Source organism: Myodes glareolus, chromosome 14 (assembly GCF_982192425.1).
Source record: "Myodes glareolus chromosome 14, mMyoGla1.1, whole genome shotgun sequence".
NCBI classification, from domain to species: Eukaryota; Metazoa; Chordata; class Mammalia; order Rodentia; family Cricetidae; genus Myodes; species Myodes glareolus.
In genome coordinates this window covers 44,621,837-44,645,419 of record NC_142039.1, presented here as the reverse complement: position 1 = coordinate 44,645,419, position 23,583 = coordinate 44,621,837, and the positions used below count along the sequence as shown (strand labels likewise).

General features: G+C 36.0%; 1 long non-coding RNA gene across 1 annotated transcript; it reads right to left on the bottom strand.

The window, feature by feature from the left end:
• Positions 1 to 295: 295 nt before the first annotated feature.
• Positions 296 to 23,328, bottom strand: LOC148119857 (uncharacterized). The gene is made up of 3 exons (XR_015734935.1): positions 23,218 to 23,328; positions 5,774 to 5,865; positions 296 to 1,262 (listed from the first exon to the last, which is right to left on the bottom strand). It is a non-coding gene; the product is annotated as an uncharacterized LOC148119857 (long non-coding RNA).
• Between the last annotated feature and the right edge of the window lie 255 nt (positions 23,329 to 23,583).

Below are 23,583 nucleotides of genomic sequence, written 5' to 3'. Positions count from 1 at the left end.
AAATGTCAAGGTAATTAGATTAGCAACAAGTAACACGAGAGAAGAGCCTTCAAGAAAACATTGCCCCTGTCAAAAGGAATGAGAGTACAATTCTAAATTATGCCATAAAAACAATTCAGTTGTTAGACAGTTTGTAATATGCTGTGTAGGTAAGTGATACAAAGCTCTTAAATGTTTGATTTTTTTATATATATTAAATTGGTGTTGGATTTATCTTCCATTTTGGTCTCCGGAAGTTATGTTACTAATATGAGTCTTGCATATGTCATAAAATCTTCATTTAACTTCTCTACTTGTCACTTCTATATCATTAGCAGGATGAAAGCCACAGCTATTTTGCCGATTAAAAAGAAGATTAAAAGGTTACCTGTCAACTACTTGAGAGAGGCAGTGTTATTAACACCATTATGGGTGACTTGGCATTTGGATATTCCCTCTTCTGCGAGCCATTTTGTAGTCATGTCTTAGAAGTCAATGGAATAGATAAGCAATGGGTGTTTCTTCCTGAAAAGGGCATTGGTTTCGTACAATGAGGAAGAGAATGGATACAAGCTCTAGTTTCCAGCAACTTCCAGGAACAAACACAACATCATTGCAATAATGAAGGTCAGAGATTTGTTATGTGGAAGCAGAGAGCGTTGTGTGTTTTCATGGTTTGCTTCTAGGAGATTTCTTAACTAAGGTCACACTAAATACTAAGGAAAGCCTATTTGTTCATTTAAAAAATGAGAGAAGAAAATAGGGATGATCAAAGTAGACAATATACAAGATAGCCAAAATGAATTTCATTATTTTGAACAATAAATATTTTAATGAGATGATATAAACAACAGATTTTATGTTACATTTCAGAGCAATAAACTGTAAATGAAAATTTTTTAAAGCACACAGGGCCATTATTTTGAAAGCTATTCTCTCATGAAATAAAATTTATTAGTGGTGCAATTACTCATATGAGTCAATATAAACAGATCTTCAATCCCAGTCCCTAATGGAGAACGGTTGTGTGTTTTTGTTTTTTTAATTTTCAAGAAATGTCGTATCACACTTTCTTCCATGCATTTTCTCTGTTGCCAGCTTTCCAACATTATAATAACTATCAAGGTAATCCACTTAACATTAGGACAGTTTGAGAAGTGGCTCAGAGTTCTAGGGGCTTCCATCTCTGCTCCTCCTGCTTCCATCTCTGGGGCCTGTTGGGAAGGCAGCAGCATTGCTCAGTTGGATTGCTTGCATGGCAGAACAGACCTCTCAGTTGGTGGCTAGAAGGAAAAAAATAGAAAAGAGGAAAGGGTAGATCATTCTATCCACTTTAAGGGCAGGTTCTCTAGTGTCTGAGACTTCCCACTGGACACACCTGATAGTGGTGTCACCTGGCCATGGTGTCACCTGACCCTGTAACATTTGATCCTTTTTGAAGACCTTTAAGAATCCTGTCATCTCAACTCCTAATTTTTGTTCAAAACATTAAGAACTGTTTTTCAGATCAACAAACAAGAGAGTTAAAAATAGTCACAAATTGCTTGTTAAGCTTCGAAGGCCCAAACATATCTAAGTGAATTCTCAAGTGCTTTTTGTTTTCTAAATTCCAGTAGTTCAAACCTATTATTCCAGAGGCAGACCAGAATTCTTTGAAATATGAACACTGCCATATTGTTTTCAATGTTGCTTGAGAGCTTTAACTGTAAACATGATAGAAGGAGTTTGCTCCCTATATACATATTGTGGCAGGGCAATATGTACATATATATGACTGTGTGCATGTGCAGAATCATGTAGATAGGTGTAATAGTCTCAATTTGTATTGCAAACATTCACTTTGTTTAAGACTCATTAAATTATTCACCAGTGGTTTGACATTTTCAGCTGCGTTTTTAAAAGAGTTCTTCATGGGCTGTTTCAGGCAATGCAACTAAATATGAAAATGATTCTGGTGGATCCTTAAGTTTTCTGAAGGAAGGTTGAGAACCCAAAAGTGGAAATAAAGCAGCTTTTCATGAACCTAAAATATGCATGTCAGAGATATTGTTTTGAAAAACAGAATTTTAAAAAAAAAGAAAGGCACAGATAGGATCTTTCTATCCGTCCCATTTCCACTCAATCATTCTTGCTTCAAAGGTTAAATTCAAGTGAACACTCACTAATTATTTGTGTTTTAAAAAATTCATTAAAAGTAGAGTATACCTTTTTGTTTAGTCACTTCCTTAATGAATATATTTGCATTCAATAATAGAAAAACACCTTTAGAGATTTCCTGCTCATTTTCTCGGCCTTTATCCTGAGCATCTGGATTTCCAAGGTTAAGACCAAAGGCTTTGTGAAATGTCACAGCTTTGACCTTGTGAAAAATAAATCAAGCCTTGTAGTAAATCAGTGCCATTTCAAGCTTAGAAATTTGATCCCCTTAAACATGTAGCGAAAAGTGTTGTTCTGTAGTTTTATGGAAGTTTTTACCCTATGTATTTGTGTTTATAATATTTACATCTAAACACAATTTTTAAGAATGACATTAAGATTGTTTTATTTTCATTGCAGTCCAAAATTGTAAGGTAATAGCTTAAGCCTTATCTTTATAGAAAGGATTTATGAGTCAAAGTCAAGACTGTAAATAAATAAAAAGTTAATTTTTCCAAACAGATTCAAATTCGCTGTTGTGGAGTTGTGTGTGTATATGTATATATACACAAATATACGCATATGGGGAAATTGTTTAGAACATACAAATACAACTTATTATTTTCTCTTCGTTGTTTCTTTTGATTGTACCTTAGGTAGTAAAGAGTCCCAGGATTAGTGTTAGTCAGACTTATTATTTCAAAAAGTATATTTACTAAGATCATATTTTCTGCCCATGCCTTCTCTCACATTTTAGATGAGGTCAAGTATTCCTCTATTTATCATCTGTTTATCCATCTATTTACACATATTTATTTATTTTATGTTTTATTATTGAATTTAAATAAATATATTTTATATATTCATTTTATGAATATATGTAACATTTTATTTAATAAAAGAAATACATAAAAATAAAATTTAAATATATTAAAAGATTAAAATATTTTACTATATACTCACTTCTGTCATTCATCTATCTGTAACTATCTATCAGATTATCAGTTAGTCAATCTTGTCTTATTCTATCCATCTATTCATCTATAATCTACCTAACCAGTCATTTATTGCATACCACGTAGCTATCATATGTTTATATCTTTCATCTCCTTATCTATTATCTATCTTTCTATCAACTTTCATATATCTTCTTTTAATCATCCTTCCTTTACTTTCTTTTTTACCATTTATGGTTCTAATATAATTATTAGAAATTTTATGTCACTCTCTACCGAATCTTGTATATCCTCATCTGCCATTACTTTGAGTATAGATGTGTTCCTGCTGGTCTAGTCAGTTGCTTCCAAGTTAGGCTTCCCCACTCTACTTATTCAGTCTTTCAGACAGCATTTTCTAACTTACAAATGCAAAAAAAAAAAAACCCAAAACTTTGAGAAATACTTTTGCCTGTGTTCTTATGTAGCAGAATGACATGATAATTTCTTATGAACAGAATTGGAAGGAAAGGTCTGATAACTGTTGTGACTGAATCTGTGTGTCACAATCTCCCTGAAATTATTACAGTTTCTGTCGTACACTGATAATGCGTGCTGCTTATATTGATACAACTGTAGGTTACATTTTGTTAATGGTGTTCAATGAATGCTTAGTCCTTGGGAACTAAATGCATCTCTTTTCTGTGGTTTAATTGAAGAAATGGCCACCGTTTTGGAATGCTTGTGTCATTAGATTGAGCCCTTGTGATTTTAGTAGTTGCTGTACAGTTTGAAACAAATACTCCTAACTCCTCTCATCCTAGTTAGCATTAATGTTATGTTGTATCTAAAATACTGAATGTTTGAACCATAATCATCTATTGACATCCCTTGCCTTTTGTGTTTTGCTGCCATACATTATGAGGACAGAAATTTTACAAATCACAAAAGAATATTGCTTTAGCTTTAAAAGCTATGTCTCTTTTAGTTTTAGAATGTGCAAAGGAGAATAGTATTTGGCATTTCTGATATATTCCCTCATTTTTAGGGATCCACGTTTATTACTGATGTCATTTTTATAAAGAATTTCTTTTAGGATGATCCTTGTTAGTTTTTTCATAATTATTCATTTGATAAGATCTATGAAAATTTCTTATTTTGGTATAGATTTTCATTTTGTATTTACATATTTTTTCCTCCCTTCCATTCTTCCATCCTTCTGTCCTTTACTTCTCTCTTTTCTCTCCTATTACCTTCCTTCCTTCTTTTGGTCCTGGCTTTCTCCTTTCCTTCCTTATTTTTTTTCTCTTTTACTCTTTTTATTTGAGATAGACTTTCTCTACTTGAATATAGGTTTGTTTTGAACTCATGGTCTTTCTTTTACAGTCTTCTAAATGCTAGAATTACAGGGTATACTGCCATAACCAATTTTGCTTTTATTTTTGAAAAATAGTTTTGCTGGTATTAAAAGTATCATATTTTAATTTTCAGTGTTTTGAATATGTATGGGTATTCTATGTGCCATGTGTCCTCTTTTCTCTGTAGGTTTAGATTAATCGTCAGTTGTTAGACTGGTCTGAGTGAAATGTATTAACTTCTTCTTGATGTTTTCAAATTTCTTGTTAGTACCAAACTCTTTCTTGCACATTATCTTTGAATTCACTTGGTTTTGTTTAACAGAATTACATCTATAGATATATTATATTCACCAACTTTCTTACTTTTTTATTATTTTTTGAAGCTTTTTGTCACACTTTCTGTTCATCTGAAATTGAACTTTATTGACACTTAGTTTCTGGACCTTTTCAGTTTCTACAAGGTCTTTCTTTATTCTTCAACAATACTTTATTATTCTATCTTCAAAGTTACTGACTTTTAATTTCACATTTCCTTTTTTTGCTAACCAAATATAATTAATAAAAAATAGATACTATACTTTTCCAGAAATTTCGATTTTAGTTTTACCTATTTTTTTCTGCTGAGATTCCTGTATTTTTATGTTTCCATGAGCATTTTCTCTTCATGTCAATTGATCGTAAGTCTTGTGTGTTCATGATGGCAACTGTATCATCTCAAGACCAACTTATGCTGATTGAGGTTTTTATTCCATTAATGTCTGTAGTCTTCATTTTTCCATCAGCCAGGTAATTGGATTGCTCTCTTCACATTATGAATGATATGCTGATTTTGGGTTTTGTTATGTACATGAAGAATGCCTCTAATTGCTGATTAAAGAAGATAAGATTCTAATATTTAAATCCCATTGCTCATCAACCCTTTAAATCAAATGTTTGTTTATGCTGCCTAGTCCTGCTGCTTCACATCTCTCAGAAACACATAGCTCAGTCAAGAATATGTACATAATTCAAGATATCTCTTCTCAATCTATTTTCTTTCTTGACTTTGTCTTTTATGTTTCCATGTCTAATGACGCTGAGATTTCCAGCAGAGATTTAGTTACTCTGAATGGCATCATCACCCTTTCACACAGGCCAGAGCCATGAAATAAAGGCTTAAGTCTCTTCCTTATGCTTATAGGGCATCCTCTGTAAGTTTCTGTGTGTCGTTTTCTTTATTGTTCAAGTCAGGTTCATAAATTTCAAGTTGCATAGCTATTTTCTTTTTTTATTCTGCCTCTTTCTGCTGCCTTTACTTTTTCAATCTCTCCCTTCCATCCCTTTCCTCTTACTTTCTCCTTCTTCTTTCTCATGTCTTCTTCTTACCTGATCCTTTCATTCTCTGACCCTTCTTGTTGTCCTTCTTCTTCCTCTCTCTGTGTAGCATTTTCTTTCTCCAGAATTCATAGTAGAAGATTCTATTTCAAAATGAGAGTATAAAGATAATAAATCTTCCTTTTCAAAACTAACAAAACACATATTTTGATATTCTACATTGAAAAATATAAATATTCTCATGTTTATATATAAATCACTAACACTTTTAAAAAGATAAAGATAGCTGCAGTTAAATAAACATAGACCCTATTAGTGTTTGCAAAGCTGGATGCTCATTTTACTTGTTATAGAAGGAATATAAGAAGATAATCAAAGGTCCACTTCTATCTGAAATACCAACTCTCTTATTTGTTTTAAATGCTCTTAAGTTCAATATTTGATTTCAAAGTTATCTTTGAGAAAGAAGCAAGAAAATATATCCACAGATGTTGTTGCAGTCAGGTCACCTTAACTTTTCATGCTGTTATGAAGTTCTCAATATTGAAACATTTTTAATCCTAAAATTAGGAAACAATACTAAGTGCCTAAGAGAAAAAGGATAGTGTAGCCAATGAATTCTAAAGCTAATAAGAAGCCAAGACTTTAACAGGAAAGAATTTAATCTTAACAAAAGTTGATAGATGAGAGTTTTTCTTCCTGAATGAGAGTAAAACATGTATGCTTTACAATTTGCTGTTGGACGAATCACAATTAGATAAGCCAGATTTTATAGAGTCTTAGTCTAGTGGAGCATGGGTATACACCATCCAAGATAAAATTTTTCCTACAATTAGTTCAATGAAGCAGAGAGATGGCTATTAGAAAGAATAAGCAAATTTAATAAATTATTTCTCAATCTGACTTTATTATAACAAACAAAGGGTATAATAGATTCTTTATGTATGTGTGCATCTTTTTGTATATGCATATAATGTATTTTATGAATTCACACTTCTGTTCATGCAGAACACTTAAAACCTAATTCAAATTAACCACAAATTTTGTTTGTGGCCAATTATTAACTGGCATATGAGTAAATATTTGATTTTCTTCCTTGAAAATATTATCTAATATGATACCAATATGGTTGTGAGTGGGTCCTTATGACCATGAGCTGGGGCATCAGTCATGGTTTAAATGTGTATGATTTTCCCAGTTTAGCAGGAACTGTGAACTAGCAAGTGCCATTTTCTTTGATTTAGTTTCAGTGCACATTGTCTTCTCTACTAGGTTACATAATACTTTCAGCTCTGTGAAAACTATCCCAGATGTATCAAGCTTTCAGGTCCATACCAACCTGATTTTTCCATGTCTTATATCTCAAGTATATGATATCTTCAGAGCTAAGATATTACCATCAAACTTTTCAGAATAAGCAATGGCAATGGCAATGGCAATAGTGTGTAATGATTTGGGTTTCATAGGAATTCACTGGCCAGCAGCTCAGAGAGAAGCCACCAACTCCCTAGGACTGAAATTTTTATTTGTTAACTTAGGTATTAGTCAAGATTTGTTGTTTCGTTAGCTTATGGTATAGTCAAGTTTTTCTTTTGTTAATTTTTACATTCAGGTGGTGGCATTTGCAATCTGTACTTCAGAAATACATCCTAGAAGGACAGAGATTCGTTTTCTTCCATGAGAACAGTGTTTTGGGCCAGAGGCTCTACTGAGTCCTCCTCTGAGGGTTGATTATCATCTTGGGTTAGCTAGGGCCTCCCACCCATGCTGCAGCTTGTCCTCTGAGCTACGGAATTTTTCACAAATCCTTAGGACTTACAGAGAGCCAAATCCGGTTCGAACTCTGGTTTCTTGATTACAGCTGCAGTTGCTGGGAAATTTGGAATGTCTCAAACATCTATGGGCCTAAAATGGAGTCACATCTGGTCCCTACCCTCATCCACAACTTCCTTTGAAGTTACTTCAAAGTGGTGGACCTCCGCAAACACCACTGGTACTTATTCTGGTTCCAGACTAGTCCACCTCTTAGTTTCTCCACAACCACTGGAGGTGCTCAGAGATATTCCCCTTATTTACTGGTTTAGGGCAGGATATTGGTTTAAGCTCACTGGCTCAGCCTCTTTAGGCTTGGCCTTATGTTGTTTCCACCACAACCACACATTATTTTTAAACGAGTAGCTTTAAATTAAAGCTACAAAAACTTTCCATAGGTTCCTTTTAAAATACTTGAACCATTTCAGAACTCCCAAATACCTCAGGACTGACCTAATCTTACTCCTTTTGCTTAGTTTCAAAGTGTGAACCACATCAGACAATAATGATTCTCCATTTTCCAAATTCCTAAAATGGTCAAACCACAGTCTCTTCTAAAGATTAATCTACTTCATTGCTCAACAAACCAAAGTGCTGGATTTTTTTTTTTGTATACCTTGAAGTTTAGGCTCACCCTGGTTTTATACTTTTTGTGTTCTCCAACGTTAATAATGCTTACTCCGGTGAAGGCATTTCTTAAATGCCTGGCCTGCTTTTTCTATAGGTCAATTATTTTAAACATTTACCATTCTTCATATGCCTTATTTTATCCCATATTCTCTCTTCTGTATATTTGGATACATTAATTGATTTTCATAATAATTTCATAATTATTTCATAATTGATTTTCATATTTTCTTCACATTTTCCAAAGTATTTTTGCATCCATATTTTTTTTTGATTTGATCCTTTCAATAAACTCGTGATACACGGTGGCACAGTGTGCTCCAAGTAGGAAGCAATGAATCTGCGTGGAAGGTAGAATCATTGGCATTTGAACTGAAGGCCAAACAGAAGGGGAGATGAATGTGAAAACATAGAATAGCACAGTTATCAAACACTGTGTGTGCCTAGGTTAGCTTCCCTTTTCAGGTGCTCTCCTTTTCTTAAAATCAAAGGCCCCGCACTCTCTTTTTGTACTCTCTCCTAGTTTTATGGGTTCATTGTCTCACTGTGAACAACTTATGCACAAAAACACACAGCACACTGGCTGCTAATGCCCAGACCTTCATCACTGAACACATTGTGGCTAACACTGCTCTCAGGTCTTCTCTGGTGTCCCTTTAGGTTTCTATATGTTTCTCTGAACTTTTTTTCTTCTAAGGCATAGAGAGGGGGTGGGATGCTCCAGTCTGTTTGGACACTCACCTTCCCTGGACCTGGAGGGAGCGGGGAGGAACTTGAACTTCCCACAGGGCAGGAAACCCTGACTGCTCTAGGGGATGGAGAGGGAGGAGGAGAGGGAGTGGGGGGAGAGGGAGGGTGTTGGGAGGAGGGACTGAAATGGAAACTTTTATAATTTAATAAAAAAAAAGAGCTAACACATAAAATCATTTCATAAAACAGAACCTTACACTATTTTTATCCTGAAAAAAAAAAGCTAAATCTGATTTAAAAGTTGGAAGAGTTTTGTTGTATTAAATATAAAAGAATTTTTTTTACAAAGGTTTGAAAACATTAACCTATAGATTTGGTCTCTGTAAAGTTAAACTTTTAGAACCACAGGAAATTGTGTGGAGGCAAGGCTGAAAATCAGGTCAAGGGACAAGTCGGCTGAAAGAGGACACTGTCGAGACATGAGTGCTAAGGGTACTGATCCTAGTATGAGAACCAAGGGCAAACAGGCTTACAAGGTCCTGAGGGTGGTGGAGCTAGCCGTCCAAAAGTAAAAATGTCCTGTTCTCTTCACTCCTGAAAAACAAACAATTTCATTTGAAACTGGAAACTTCAGGGGGAGATTTTTGAAGTTCTAAGGCTCAAGCAGCCATCTGGTTCCTGGAGTTCACAGCCTGGTCGCGACGACGGTGCAAAGTTTGGCTTGGCTTCCCACTTTCTAGAGCAGTTCAGTTCAGTCTCTACGTAGATGTTTAAGCTGTTAGTTTCTAAAAGTTAGCAGTCAATTTGTAAAAATCAGTAGAAATCACTGTAATATACCTGTAACATTTTAAGGGTGGTTTTACTGCTTGCTCCAAAGAGTGTTTAGCTCAGCAAGTGAGTTTCCACTCTGCTTAGCTTCCCCGCTATGGAGTTTGGATTTTGTTTTGACAGTTGGTGACCTTTAACCCCCTGAGTAAAATGTTTAGGCTGAGGAAGGCTGCAAAGAGCTTTCAGATGGGATGTTTCCAATCTCTCTCAAGCAAGAGCAGGCTTCCACTCGGCACAGCAAATCCATATATAGAAATGGTTTTCAGCCTCCACCGGGTGTTCTGGTGGAACAAATCAGATGAAAGACTTGCTTAATATGTTTGAAAAATGCACATCCGCATTGCAGAGCAAAAACATGCTATGGAAATCAATAAGATCATATTCAGGCATCCCTGACTTCAAAGCAAATCTTGTGTGTGTTCTCAATTTCAAAAGAAGATGGAGAAAATGAGACTGCAAGCTTTGCAGGCTTAATTCTGTTTGCAGCTGAGCAGAGCTCTCCAATGTCTCTTTCCTGATTTTTGACAAGTCCCTGGGGACAGGAGAGGGAGGGCAAGCAGATTATTAATTGGTAGCACCTGGGATAATTTTCTATTCCTAAGTTATTAAGTTGACTAACTCTCCTCCACGTCACACTTTGTAATGGAAATGATTTGGACGTCAGTGGGGGAGTGAGAAGTTCAGAAAAATATCAAAGGGATGGTACAGAGCCAATATAGATTAGCAGGTAGACTACACATTATTCCAGACAACTGTTTTGTACTGATAGGTATGTCTCATTCCAGTGTTTGTTGGGTAGATACAGTATGGTTATCTCTCATTCAGCGATATATACTTTGATTTTCATTTTAAACAATGGAGTCATTTGGGGGTGTGGTAATGCTTCTTGAATACAGTGAACAAGCACACCTGGATTATGCAGTTATATGTGTTTTTCTGTGTGTAGTGATTTGGTATTCAATACCAATACTTTTTTCCCACCTGTCTCATGCCTGTCCCATCCTATTTGCTTCTTCTTTCTTCTTCTCTGTGCTTCATTTCTGAGACAGTAATAGTGAAGGATAATATTGTGCCCTTCATGCTGATGACTTAGAAAGAGAAGGTTAGGGTCTGGCTCTTGAAATGTGTTGCTAGACTTGGCCTTTACTGCTGAATTTCTTGTTACAGATTAGGCAAGGCAATATCGTTTCTTCCATAACAATAGCTTGTGCTTTCCTGCTCAATATTGATGAATGTTCATGGTTAAAAGCTCTTTCCAGATAGTTTTAATATGTCAAGGTTCTCATGACAGACAGAGATAAAGCTGTTTGAACTACGGGTTATATATGCTTCTCTACAGTCATTTGTTTAGAAATCAGGGAGACTCTAGATTTACCAGACATGATACATGCAGACATTTGTCTGGTGCATCCTGGACCAGAGCCACACATGGTTGCATCTTGCTCACCAGAAATGGAGTGCCTTGCTCCATCTTAAGCCCAAAAGAGGCATCAAAGATTTTCATCAAGTTCAAATTATAAGAAAATTTGTCCAAATGGAATAGGGTACAAATCCCATCAAAATGCAATCCCATCCCTGACAGGACACTATCATACAATGCTTTTCTACATGACCATGGATAGAAGAGGCTGACTTAGATTGCTTTCTTTTATACCATTTTGCAACTCGTAGGAGAGAAATAGTAGCTTAAAAGCATTGGTGGCTGAAGATGCTAAGCGGTGTTCAGGACTTTGGGTCTTCTTTCACTCATTCTTATTATTGTTGCCTAATTTCAAGATCCTATTAGCATTTTCCTCCTACTTTACTTACTGCTAACCAGACTTTTCTTTTAAACATCCTGTTAAGTGTTATAAAAGTAAATTTCATTTTTGGCATAATTCTAATTCTAAATTGTTGAAGTTGGGGGCGGGGATGTTGATTTGCCTTGATGAGCAATGGCAAATAAAACTTACACAGGTGATTGTTACTTTTAAAACTGAGTATAAAGTCACATCAATTTTAAAAAGGCACAGTGAAAAATGCCTGAAATTGAATGACAGAAACAGTTCAGTGAGTAAAATGTTGTATGAGGCCCTGATCTGCTGTCTCCAGCATCCCGTTTAATTATGGGAATGGGGGCCTGTAGTCCCAATGCTGGGAGGGAAAAAACAAGAACATCAGATGTCAACTTCTGACTGCACAAGTAAGATACACCCCCAATATGCATACACAGGAACATAGTGCATACCCCACAGACTTGTACATAAGCATAAATACGCCATACATATATACTCATTAATTTGCCACATGTTCTCACTCATGTATATACCACACACAAACACAGTCATGTGCACACATGTGTATAACACACATAAATAAAACACAAAAATTCAAATACATACACACACATATATGAAGATTTAAATATACTTTCTTTCAGAAAAAAACATAAAAGAAATCGTTCTCAGTTTCCATATTTGAATTTTCTTTGTAACCTTAAGAACTAAGTTGAATCTTCATATTAAGATTACTGAGAGCAGAGTGTTCTGATATTCTTTGCAGAAGAGTGCAAGGTCCTCTTCTGTATTTTTCCTTAAATTTCAACACAGCAAGCCTACTAGTGTTTGATTCAAAACTATTATAAGACTTTTATGCCTCCAACTTTATGACCATTACTTTGTGATTTTTATACTAATCATCCATGTCTGAGTCAGTGAGTGCACATAGTCAAGCTTTTATTTTATTGTATTATATTTAAACTCCTTCTTGGTCAAGTTGTTGTCTAAGACGGTGTGGAGCTTTATTTTTAGCATTAAAATGACCCCTGGGTCCTAGGTAAATTACAAATTGAAAAGCAGAAGACATAACTAATTGAGGAACTTTGGCCTTTGTCCCGGAACTATATCTCTGGCTGAATTTTCACAGAGATTCTCAAATATTTCCACTGTATCTTTTTGTGCATTTATTCCCCACTGTATTTTATTAGCTTCATCTGAACGCAATTCATGCTCCAGAGATGATGTTTGCAATCTTGGAATTCACTAACTTTGTCTGACTCACAAAACAAAGCTCGGAGTATGGAATTCAAAACTTCCAGCCTGAAACACCTAAGCTACAAGACAGGAGAAGCAAAGCGTTCTGAGAGCTGTAGACTCTGCATGCACATCTGCGACTGTTTGATATTTTCTTTTTTTTTCCACGAAACAAAGCTCAGGTTATTTTTGAGGATTTTTTGTTTGTTTATAAAAGTATGTGTGAAATATAAATTAGAATAATAGCAGAGTCCATTCCTGCTTCTATACACCAGAGGCATCTGTTGGTTCTCCCATGTAACATTCTGTCATTTCTTTTTCTAAGGGGAATTCATTTGCTCTCTTTCAAGAATCATGTGGTAATCCTCTACCCAAATCCACATGTTTGTGATGGAGTGCTCACTGCTCTCCAATCCCAAGGATGGCCAGCAGTTTTAAGCTAACCAGCTCTAGACTGGTTAAGGTGATACTAATTGAGAGCTCCAGAAGGCAGAAGGCTAAGGCAGAATGACTGAGAGCTGAGGGTCAACATTAGCCAAATAGCAAGCTGAACACAAGGACTGCTTGGACTGCAGTTGTTTACCTGTGGCTGATGACTGATACTGTAATTATCAATGGGATTTTTGATATAGTTGCAAGAGGAAGAGGGAGCTCATCGCTTCTAATAGATATGCTTCCTGCCATACATGTATAATTTGCCTAAGAAGAAAGTCAAAGTGGACAAAAGACGTAATCCTGATCATCTTCTGCATCTACAAAAGTTCGGGGTTAATTCCCAGGAGCATCTCGATGATTCACTTGAATATTTCCAGCAGACATCTCCATCATTTTGTCTTTTTACTTAATTCCAGAAGGCTTTCTGCAGTCATCAGCAAGGAGCACTACTTCATCCCCATCCTTCATTCACTGACTACATAGGGGCCATGGTCCCTTGGCCACAACACCTAACTTCTCTCTGATCCAATTTCCATTTTAAAATTAAATCAGATCATGTGGTTTAGGGTTCTGTTTTCAACTGCTTTTGTTTGTTTCTGTGATAAAATGCTGACCAAAAGCAGCAAAGGGAATTAAAGCATTTGTTTGGATCATACTTTCAGGTCATTACACTTCCAGTCCATTACTATGGGAAATCAGGACCAGACTCAAACAGGAACTTGAAGCCAAAGCCATAGAAAATACTGCTTGGGTTAATGCTTTCTTACACACACTGAGCTGGGGCCTCCTACATTAGTAAACAACCAGTACAACCTCCCTACATGCTGATAGTCCAGTATTGCCTAGAAAACTGTCTCAACTGAGTCTCTCTTCTCAGTTAACTCAAGGGTATTTCAAATAGGCAGTTATGGTTAACTAGTCCAAGTTTAAACAGAGAGTGAATGGCACAATAAGATTTGGGAGTGCAAGGAGAGTTTGTTAAAGTTATAAGGACTTAGGTACCAGTAAATGAACTGCACTCCCTTAGGTTTTAAGAGCTGAGGGGAAGACTGAACATTTGCAATCTGAATAGGAAAAGTTCTGCTGAAATTGCTTTGAAGTTTCAGCGGTTTAAGTTAGGAGCACACCGAGTGTGAAAGTATCAGGGAATAATCTCACTAGCATCATTTTCCTTGCTGATCTATTTTTTTTTCAAGGACTCCTAGTCACAGAAGTTAGCAGATCACCCAAGGAGAGGTTCGTCCTGATATGGTCCACGGGGCATATTCTTCAGAGAGAGGCAGTGTAATACAGAAGGGTTAGCTGGATCAAGAGGGACAAAGCAGGTAACCTTGAACTAGTGTCCTATTCTAAATTTAAATAAGAATCAATGAAAGAATGGGAATGAGGTGAGGTTGGGGGTAATTTGGATTTATGATATATGTCAGTGTGCAAAGGGAGGAAAAATTAAAATTTGTCTTGTGTCCCTTTGTTCTTCATATTTAATATTCCAGTTCATTAGGAGTACACAAAGTTTGGTTAAAATCATATTATTGTTTTTAATGAAATGGGAACTAATTCATTAGGAACTAACTCAGTGGGCAAAGTGAACTAATTCACAAGTGAAATGAAATAATGCATTGGCTTAAATTATGCTTGAAATTTTCTTTCGGTAGTTTAACTCAATAATTTATCCATATCAGACTTGAATATAAAATAACAGAAAAACCCAGCAATTTCTTGTAATGTGCAGAGTCGTTAGATGACTTTCACCTACTCAGATACAAGAGGTTACAAATGAAACAGCAGAAAGCATACCAAAAATGTAGATTTTGTTTTGTTTTTATAATGTAACTGCTAAATTCAGGACTGTTGTTTCACCTAGTGCCTTCACTAAAGAAACCACATTTGTTTCAAGGTCTAAAGAAAAGCTGAATAAGACAGTGTCATGTATACAAAACACCATTTATCCACTAAGATGTCTCCGAAGCTCCATATATATTTTGAAATAATATTTTATTAAAATTGATTTTTGAAAAAATACATAAAGGCCATTCACTAATTGTAGAGATTAAATTTAGAACTATAGAGTGAGCTTTCCAGAGAGTACCAGAATATCATGGCCCTTGCTACCGACACTCATACCCTTGATATTGGTTAAAGTGCTCGCCATTCTCATCTACACTGGGGTAATTCCCACCACAGTCATCCATACTAGTGCAGTCCATCCCCTCAAGGAACAGCTAAAACTCTCAAAGATTTTGGATTAACACAGAAAAATCTCTAGCTTTCATGATTTTACAGAAGTGTGAAGTTTAAGTTCACTTTAAAAATAAACGTTATAAATAATAAAGCAAGACAAAAGAAAACAAATCCCGGCTTGTACTGTTTTCCATTTCCTTAGCTAAGTAGAGGTGTTTCTTTGTCACTCTCATTTTTTATTTACACGATTAGAATAAGGCTGATATCTGATTTTACAAACAGAAACACAGAAACTTACAGTATCTCTAGCCTTGCTTGTCCTTTCATATACACATTTGTCAATGCTTCAAACCTTTTAATGTGTGTGTGTGTGTGTGTGTGTGTGTGTGTGTGTGTGTGTGTGTGTGTTTTGCTAAATCCCTTGTAGGTTTCCCCACATCATGTTCCCATACACATCAACATGTAAGACAATTGCTGTGATAAAACACCAATGTTCAGGCTGGATTCTCTTGCTGTATGCTTCATTCAACTCCTCTCCTCTTTACATTCTCACTACATATTTTTCTGATCACAGTTACTTGTTTAGACACCTATTGTTTCCTCTAGAATACACTCCAGGAAGTCTGTGGCCTCACCTACATTAGCTACAGATCTGTCATTATCCAGCATAGACCTGAGTTCCAAGAAAACATGCAACAAATTGTAGATTAAGTAGAAAATTTTAAGAAATCACCCCTGACAGGTTAAACTACATATTTAAAGATAGCCAGTCATGATCAAAGACAACCCTGTCATGAGTGACAGCCCTTGGGTCAGAACACAGACAAGCTTGAGGAAGAGACTCCAGGTTTTCCTACACCCCACCACTTTCCAACAGAAGGATGTGTTTGTTCAGCAAGCCTCTCAAGTTTCTGCATTTTTTTCCATTTGCGAAAATATCTTGGTTCCAACCTTTAATTGGTAGTCTACTTCTCACATGAAACAATCCATGTTTTGTTGACATAAGAAAAGGGGACCTCAATATGAGTTTTACTCTAAGTTCTTTACAATAATAAATTACAGTCTATCTTTCTCAATACAATCTAATTCGCTGGTGTCAATGTTGCTGGTGTCAAATTCACTGTTTTGCTGAGAATGACCTTTAACTTCTAAATCCTATGCCTCCATTTCCCAAGTACTGGAATTACAGGTGTGTAGCACCACATCTGACTTATCCAGAGCTCAGACTGAACTCACGATTCTAGGATCTAGGCATGCTAGGCAAGTATTCTACCAAATGTGCTGCATTCATTACAAATGTGCTTGTAAAATCTCATTGAAAAAATATAAGTACCAAATCTACCTCTTGTCAAAAACATGGCATCTTCTAAGATTCTCTTCTGAAAATTCCCAGACTATCAACTTTTATACTGAAATTTTAGGATATAATTTCAAATTCATCTGCTCCGGGTTAAATTTTACTGAAAGGCTACTTCTAAATGACCCTATTGTTGGCTTTTTTGGATATGCATATTAATATAGAAATAAACTGCTTTCGTATATCTTTGTTCATTCAATACTGAACAAAAGTTAACTTATTGGCCAATATGTGGGGTGTAGAATAGGAATATGGATTGTTTGTCATTTGTAAGATTATTTATATTTATCCATTTTCAGTATAAACTGCATCATAGAAGTGTGAATGTACCTATCTTTCTGTAGTTTATTTCCACTGATACTTGTTTGTACTTCTTTAATTTTTAGCAGCTTCTCAAAGCAGAACATTGAAACCAACAAAGGTAATAAGAATTATGGAAATAACCTTCTTCACTCTTCACAGACCTTAATTTCTAGCTCAAGTTATCTCCAAAGAGATTGGAAAGATTGACATCACAGATTAATAGTTATGCAAGTTAGTGATGAGAAGACATTAGTATTGGTTTTCATCTGGGACAAGAAGGAACTGACCCATGGGTGAGTTGCCTGGCAGGTGTCACCTTCCAGCTAGTACCAGTTCAAATGTAAATTTTTGTTTGGAGAATCTTTCTGCTATGCCAAGAGCCCAGTTTTCTCGGTGTGAGAATTTGAAAACAGCAGCTGGGGAGAATGCTTTTCTCTAATCGAGTTGAATTTACCTCTGCTCCAGTTCTCTGTATACGTTTTGTAACATTCCATAAAATGGAAAACAATTGAGTCAGCTGAAATGTCGCACATGTGATACCTGGTGCGTGCGTCATCCTGAGTAACTCTGAAGGCTTGTTTGTTACTGTAGAGTTAGGAATGTCACCCCACCACGCTATTTCCTCTATGCTGGCTTGTGTAACTGGCTGACTATGATCTCATTCAGTTTCGGTAATATTTCAATATCTCCTTGATTCCTGGAATTTAGCATGAGTTTGGAAGTGAGGGCAGAACCTGGTCTCTGGGAACTACAGCAGGAATTCAAAAGATTCTTGACGGTGAAAAAAAAATTTCTGTTGTAGTTCTCACCAAGTTGATTTTGAGATTTACTAATATGGATATCACATCACACTATTATCTCTGAACTAATATAAAACAACTTGAACAGTTGTTTAATTCAAGAATTTATATGTTTTATAATTTGAGAGTCACAAACTATTCTTTATGTGGAGAAAAGTGTCTAAAAAACATTTTCACAAAACTAAAAAGCTACTGTTTATTTTCAAGCAAAAATAATGTATGTGACATTCTTTATAGAAATTCACAGTATTTTACCAAATTCACAGTATTTTACCACAGTTCATAAATATTGATTGATGCTTATTTGATGAAATACAGTGTGTTCTAAACTGTCTATGCTTTTTGACAAGAGTAAGTTGCATTCTATTTCACGAAAATGCTTGATAACCTCAACCTGTTACATAGAAAACTTACTTTTTTCAAAATGGTAACAGCTGTGACCCACATTAGGTAGCTTTCTTGTAGTACCAGGTCTCATGGTTGAGGGCATTTGGAAACACAGCAGCAGAAGGATAAAGCCATGGAGTGAGTTGGTAGAGGCAACTTGAGCATGGAAGCCAGAATGCATTTCTCATTCTCTCAGTGTGCAACCTGCAGTGTTACAACTGAGGGTTTGCATGCCAGTTGTGTCTATCCTGAGTCTTCACTGCTTAACCCTACTCTTAGAAACAAATCTAAAAATCTTCTCTGAAGTCACAAGAAGAGTTATGAAACAGCCCAATACCAGTAGTTGAGAGCTGGACCCATAGACAAAAGAGAATAAATAAAGAGGCATATAGATCTAGGATTGCACAGGGGACTTGCTGACAGAAGAGTGTGGCCATAAAATCAGATTACTGCAATTTGAGTCAAAAGGAGGACCACAGAAAGTCAGAACAAACATTTTGTCCATGTTAGAATGTGCCTTGCTTCAGTAGTTACTTTCCTCCTGTCTGTGACCAAGTGTCTGACAAAATGAAACATTTAGGCTTACAGTTTAAAAGTGTGCTCTGCCATGGTGGGGCAGACATAGGGGTAGGGATGGCAGGTGACTGTCAACAAAAGATAGTGAGAATGCGTACCCACATAGGGAGGTATCAGGAAACGCTCATGGGACAAAGGCCCAGGTAAGGTTATATCCTTCAGTGCCCAGGTCTATTTGCAAAATATTCCACAGTTTCCTAAAGTGACACTTCCAGCTGGGCACCAAGGGTTCAAACCCTTGAGCCTGTGGTGAGCATTTTACTTCAATCAAAACGTTAGTTTACATTAGCTTGTATCAAAGCTAACTGACATATTCTTGTATCTGGCAGTGTCAATAGTTTTAGCGATATGTATTCAACTCTGATGGTTTTTCTTCTTAGAGCATAACGAGAGATTACACGAATAAAATCAAGGTTATTCTGCAACAGTTATGTTAGATACAACTCAAGAAAGCTGAAATCATGTAGATTGCAATCTTTCCCTACACTTACCACCACTGTGGTCTCCAGTGAGAAAACACATTTCCCCTATAGCCATAAATGCCTCTTGGTTTGAAGTTTATTTTGGGACTTTCGTTTTATTTATCAAATCCTAATGCTCAGCTACACATGATTATAATTAGAAAGCATCTTGTACTTTCCGAAACCACCTAGTGCATCTTAAATAGTAGGAGACAAGATGAACTCTTGACCACAGGGCGACTCAGTTAGACAGTGAGAGGACATCTTACATTGCAGACATTGTTGGCATCATCTGTACTGCATATATTATATTTATTTCAAATGTAGGTGTTTAAGTATACATTGTACACTTCTTTTCGTGATGTGGCACCACAATACCCCATGACACATAAACAAAGAGAAATCATGCTTTTTATCCGATTGGGTAAAGACTGCATTCTATAGCCTTTACATGGAAATGAGGGCTGTGATAGAATTCATGTAATGTCTTGTTCGCAGTCACAGATGCATTTAGATTTGAAAAGTGTTTCAACATTTTAGATTCAGGTCCTTTGCACCATGTGGGTGGAATGATACTAGTTCATGCCAAACAGTCATCTAAATATTCCCATGTAATTCGCTCTGCAGTTTGGGGGATGTCCTCTGTTTCTCTGTGAAGCATGGGTCCTGACATTGATGGGGTGCAGAGTCATCAGTAGACTGTGAAGGAAAATCCACCATAGCTCACTGCAGATATATCATCCTAGTTATTTGTGCCCACAATGCTTGCCATTATAATTATATGATGTAATAAAAGCTGTGCACATAAACCATTGACATCTGAGTATAATAAGAAAGCTATTTCAATAAACATTAAAGTTAAATTCTACAGTGACATCTTTGGATTAAAAAATACACTTTGTTTTGATTCTTTTTGAGTTAAGGATGACCTACCAACTGTATAGTATTTTTTCTTTGTTTTATTTTGTTTTGTTTTAGCTTGGAAGGAAATTGGGTTGTAGTTTCAAAGTTTTAAACTGTTATAAGCAGATTCATGAACAGATTTATCAGGAAATATATAGGAAGTCCTGCAATCAATGCATTTTACCAATGAGAAATATGCTAATTTATTGGTGAAGCATATAAATTCAAGGTGTTGCAGAAAGTGTTTCCTTCCTCCTCCTGATGCAAACACAATTTTCAAACATCATCATCATCATCAACAACAAGAAAACTTTGTTAAGAAGCTTGAATTGGTTATGAGAGGACTGGTGAATGTGGAGAATGAGGCAAAGATTGATAGCACAATTTGTTCAAGTTTTGAGGCACTGGTTGTATGAGTTGCCGTTGAACACTGTCCTAACTCTTTCTGTGCATGCTGCTGGGTGTAGACAGTGCACGTTCAGTCATCTCACTGATTGCTAAGCACACTTCTTGAATATAAAAGTGTCAGCAGGATTCAGAAAGATACAGTGGATAAGATAGCACCAGACCACAAAACTGTAACCTATTCAGTGCCGGTCTGGCTTTGCAGAGAATCGTCTCTGGCCAACCATGGATCTGGTTATTACTTATGGTCCTAAACCATCCATTTTTTTTTTACCCACATACCACAATAATACTGTGTTGCACAGAAAAATAGAGAAAGATCAAAGCAATGGAATTCTTAGGTACAAATTGCTAATAACTACACACACACACACACACACACACATACACACACACACACACACACACACACAATGTTTACCAGTTTTAGTCATCCGGGAAGTAAAAGCAAATCAAAATAACATTTAGATCTCATCTCACCACTGTAAGAATGGCCCTCGTCAAAGCAGTAGAAGACAGATATTGGCAAGGATACAGGATAAATAAGCCGTTCTGCACTACTGATGGGGAAGCTAACTGGTGCAGGCCCTGTTGCATGGAAATCCGTATGGAATTTTGTCATTTAAACTAGAACTTCCAAGGCTGGAGCAGAAGCTCTTTCAGAGGACCCAAGTTCAGGTCTCTGCACCTAAACTGGATGGCTCACGACTGCCAGTAACTGTAGTTCCAGGGAGCCTAATGTCTTTCTGGCTTCTGTGACTACCCACACACACATGATACATTCACATGCACACACACACACACACACACACACACACACACACACACATGAATAAATAGTTTAAAGAAAAACATTCAGGGGTTGAAGAAACAGCTAACCAGTTACTTATTGTTCTTTCAGAGAACCCAAGTACAGCTCCCAGCGCCCACATCAGACAGCTTACAACTACCATGAACTCCAGCTCCTCAGGATCATAAAACCTCTTCTGACCTCCATGGACACCTACATTCCAATGTACCCGCCTTCAAAATGAATATTCACACATACACATATTAAATAAAGTAAACATTTACTCTAAAAAAGACTTTCTATAATACAGCTTTACAAGGTCAGCTTACTGTAGCCATAGCTGTATATCCATGGCTCCTTAAGCAGTATTCAGTAATCAAACTATATAATCAACCAAAGGGCCCACTGATGCGTGCACAAAGGAGGAAAGGGTGGACTATATACACAGCAGGGTCTTACTAAGTCATACAGAGAAATAAAATTGTGTTCTCTTCAGGAAAATGAATGGAATTGGACATCATTATAGTCAGCAAAATGAATCATACTCTCAACAGAACGCATCACATTTTCTCTCACATGTGTCATTTAGAGGGTGATGAAAGGATATGAAAGTAAAGGGAGAATTATTAAGAATGTGGACAGGGAAATATGGGGAAGGAGAGAACTGGGTAATAGAGGGGTGAGTGTGATCAAAGCATCAAAGTACAATGTGTTTAGTTATGGAAATGCAGTAAAGAAATCCATTAGCAATTAACATATGCTAATTTAAAAAGAAAGAAAAATTTGAAACCTCACTGCAGACCTATTCAAAGGAGAAACCATGACCACATTAAAAAGAGACCTTTTTCTTTTTTTTAATTTTGGTGGTTAGAATTTTTGACTTTGAAGTACTTTTTTTCATTCGATTTACAAAGAAATTCCTGGTGCTGAACACTTTGATTAAGGGCGTGCATTCTACACTGGAGCTTGCTTAGCGATGAATAGGAATATTTATCTGGAATCGAGTCTAGTAATTTTAAAATAAAGTGAGGTATTTGACTTAGTGTTTTACAAATATTTCTTGGATTCCATCAACTCTTAATTCCCTTTTTGTAGTACTACAGTTATATTCTGCTATTCTGTTCTGTTTACGAAGTAGGTGAAATTCAGAAAAACTATCTATTGCCTCTGGAGAAAACAAAGCTTTCTCTCTTGATGAGTTGATGACCTAACTTGAAAGCTAAAGCACATAGCACAGACCAAGGTATTCCCATAGGTTAAGACGGGCTCACTAAGCTTAACTCTACATGTGACAAAGAGATACAGAAAAGTTAAGCCCTTTTTCTCAAACCACTGCAGTGAAGTACACATTAAAAGTGCAAGGATTTGACTCCAGGTCTAACATACTTTTAAGATAAACATAAAATAGTGGATTATAAAATATACCCATGGTATATGAGAACTATAAACTAAGTGCCCATAATTTTCAGCTAGACTGACTATTTTTAATGAATTTAGTTATAAACTTATTTCTATGACTCTTTAATTTTTTTATATTTTTGATTATGAATATTTTTTTATATTTTTGATTTGATTATGATTTTTTTATATTTTTGATTATAATAAGGAATAAGAACTGTATTCTATTATGTTTAATTTAGGTATATTTAGCATTATTTCTCACTAAGCCACTCTGCAGTATTGGGGTAGATTTTTTTACACTGCAAAGGCAGCCAGCTTGTACTAAAGTCTCACTGAATCAAACAGAATGTCAATGTATTTAAAGTGTTCCTTATTGAATCAGTAATAAAGACAGGGTTGGATTGAAAATCATACTTGTGTTCAGTCCAAAAGAGTTTCTCCTTACTAGATAAAAGCTGAGAGGTGAACACAGCTAGTTGTTTTCCTTCTCTCCTGTCCATACACAGTGACAACACAGTACTTGCTTACCTTGTCCTCATGGGCTATAAGTTTTTACTGATTGCTTGCTGAAATGACTATTCTTGACAATGAACACAGCTTCTGAATATCAAGTTTCTCATATTTCTTCCTGTGACAGAAGCTCCTTTATAGAAACAGAGAGACAAATGAACTAATAAAAGAAAACCACATCATTTGTGGTAAAGACGAATGCTAGTTTCATTGGAAGAGAAGAGGAATGTCCCATTTCTTTCCAGAGCTCTATGTAACTGCTTGCATGTAAGAAAGTACGGGTGTATGTTCTTACCCTAATGTTTTGAGTTTGTGAAATTGAAGCGTAAAAATTTCTGCTAGGACATTCTTGAATTTTCTGTTATTTCATAATTATCCTTTAAT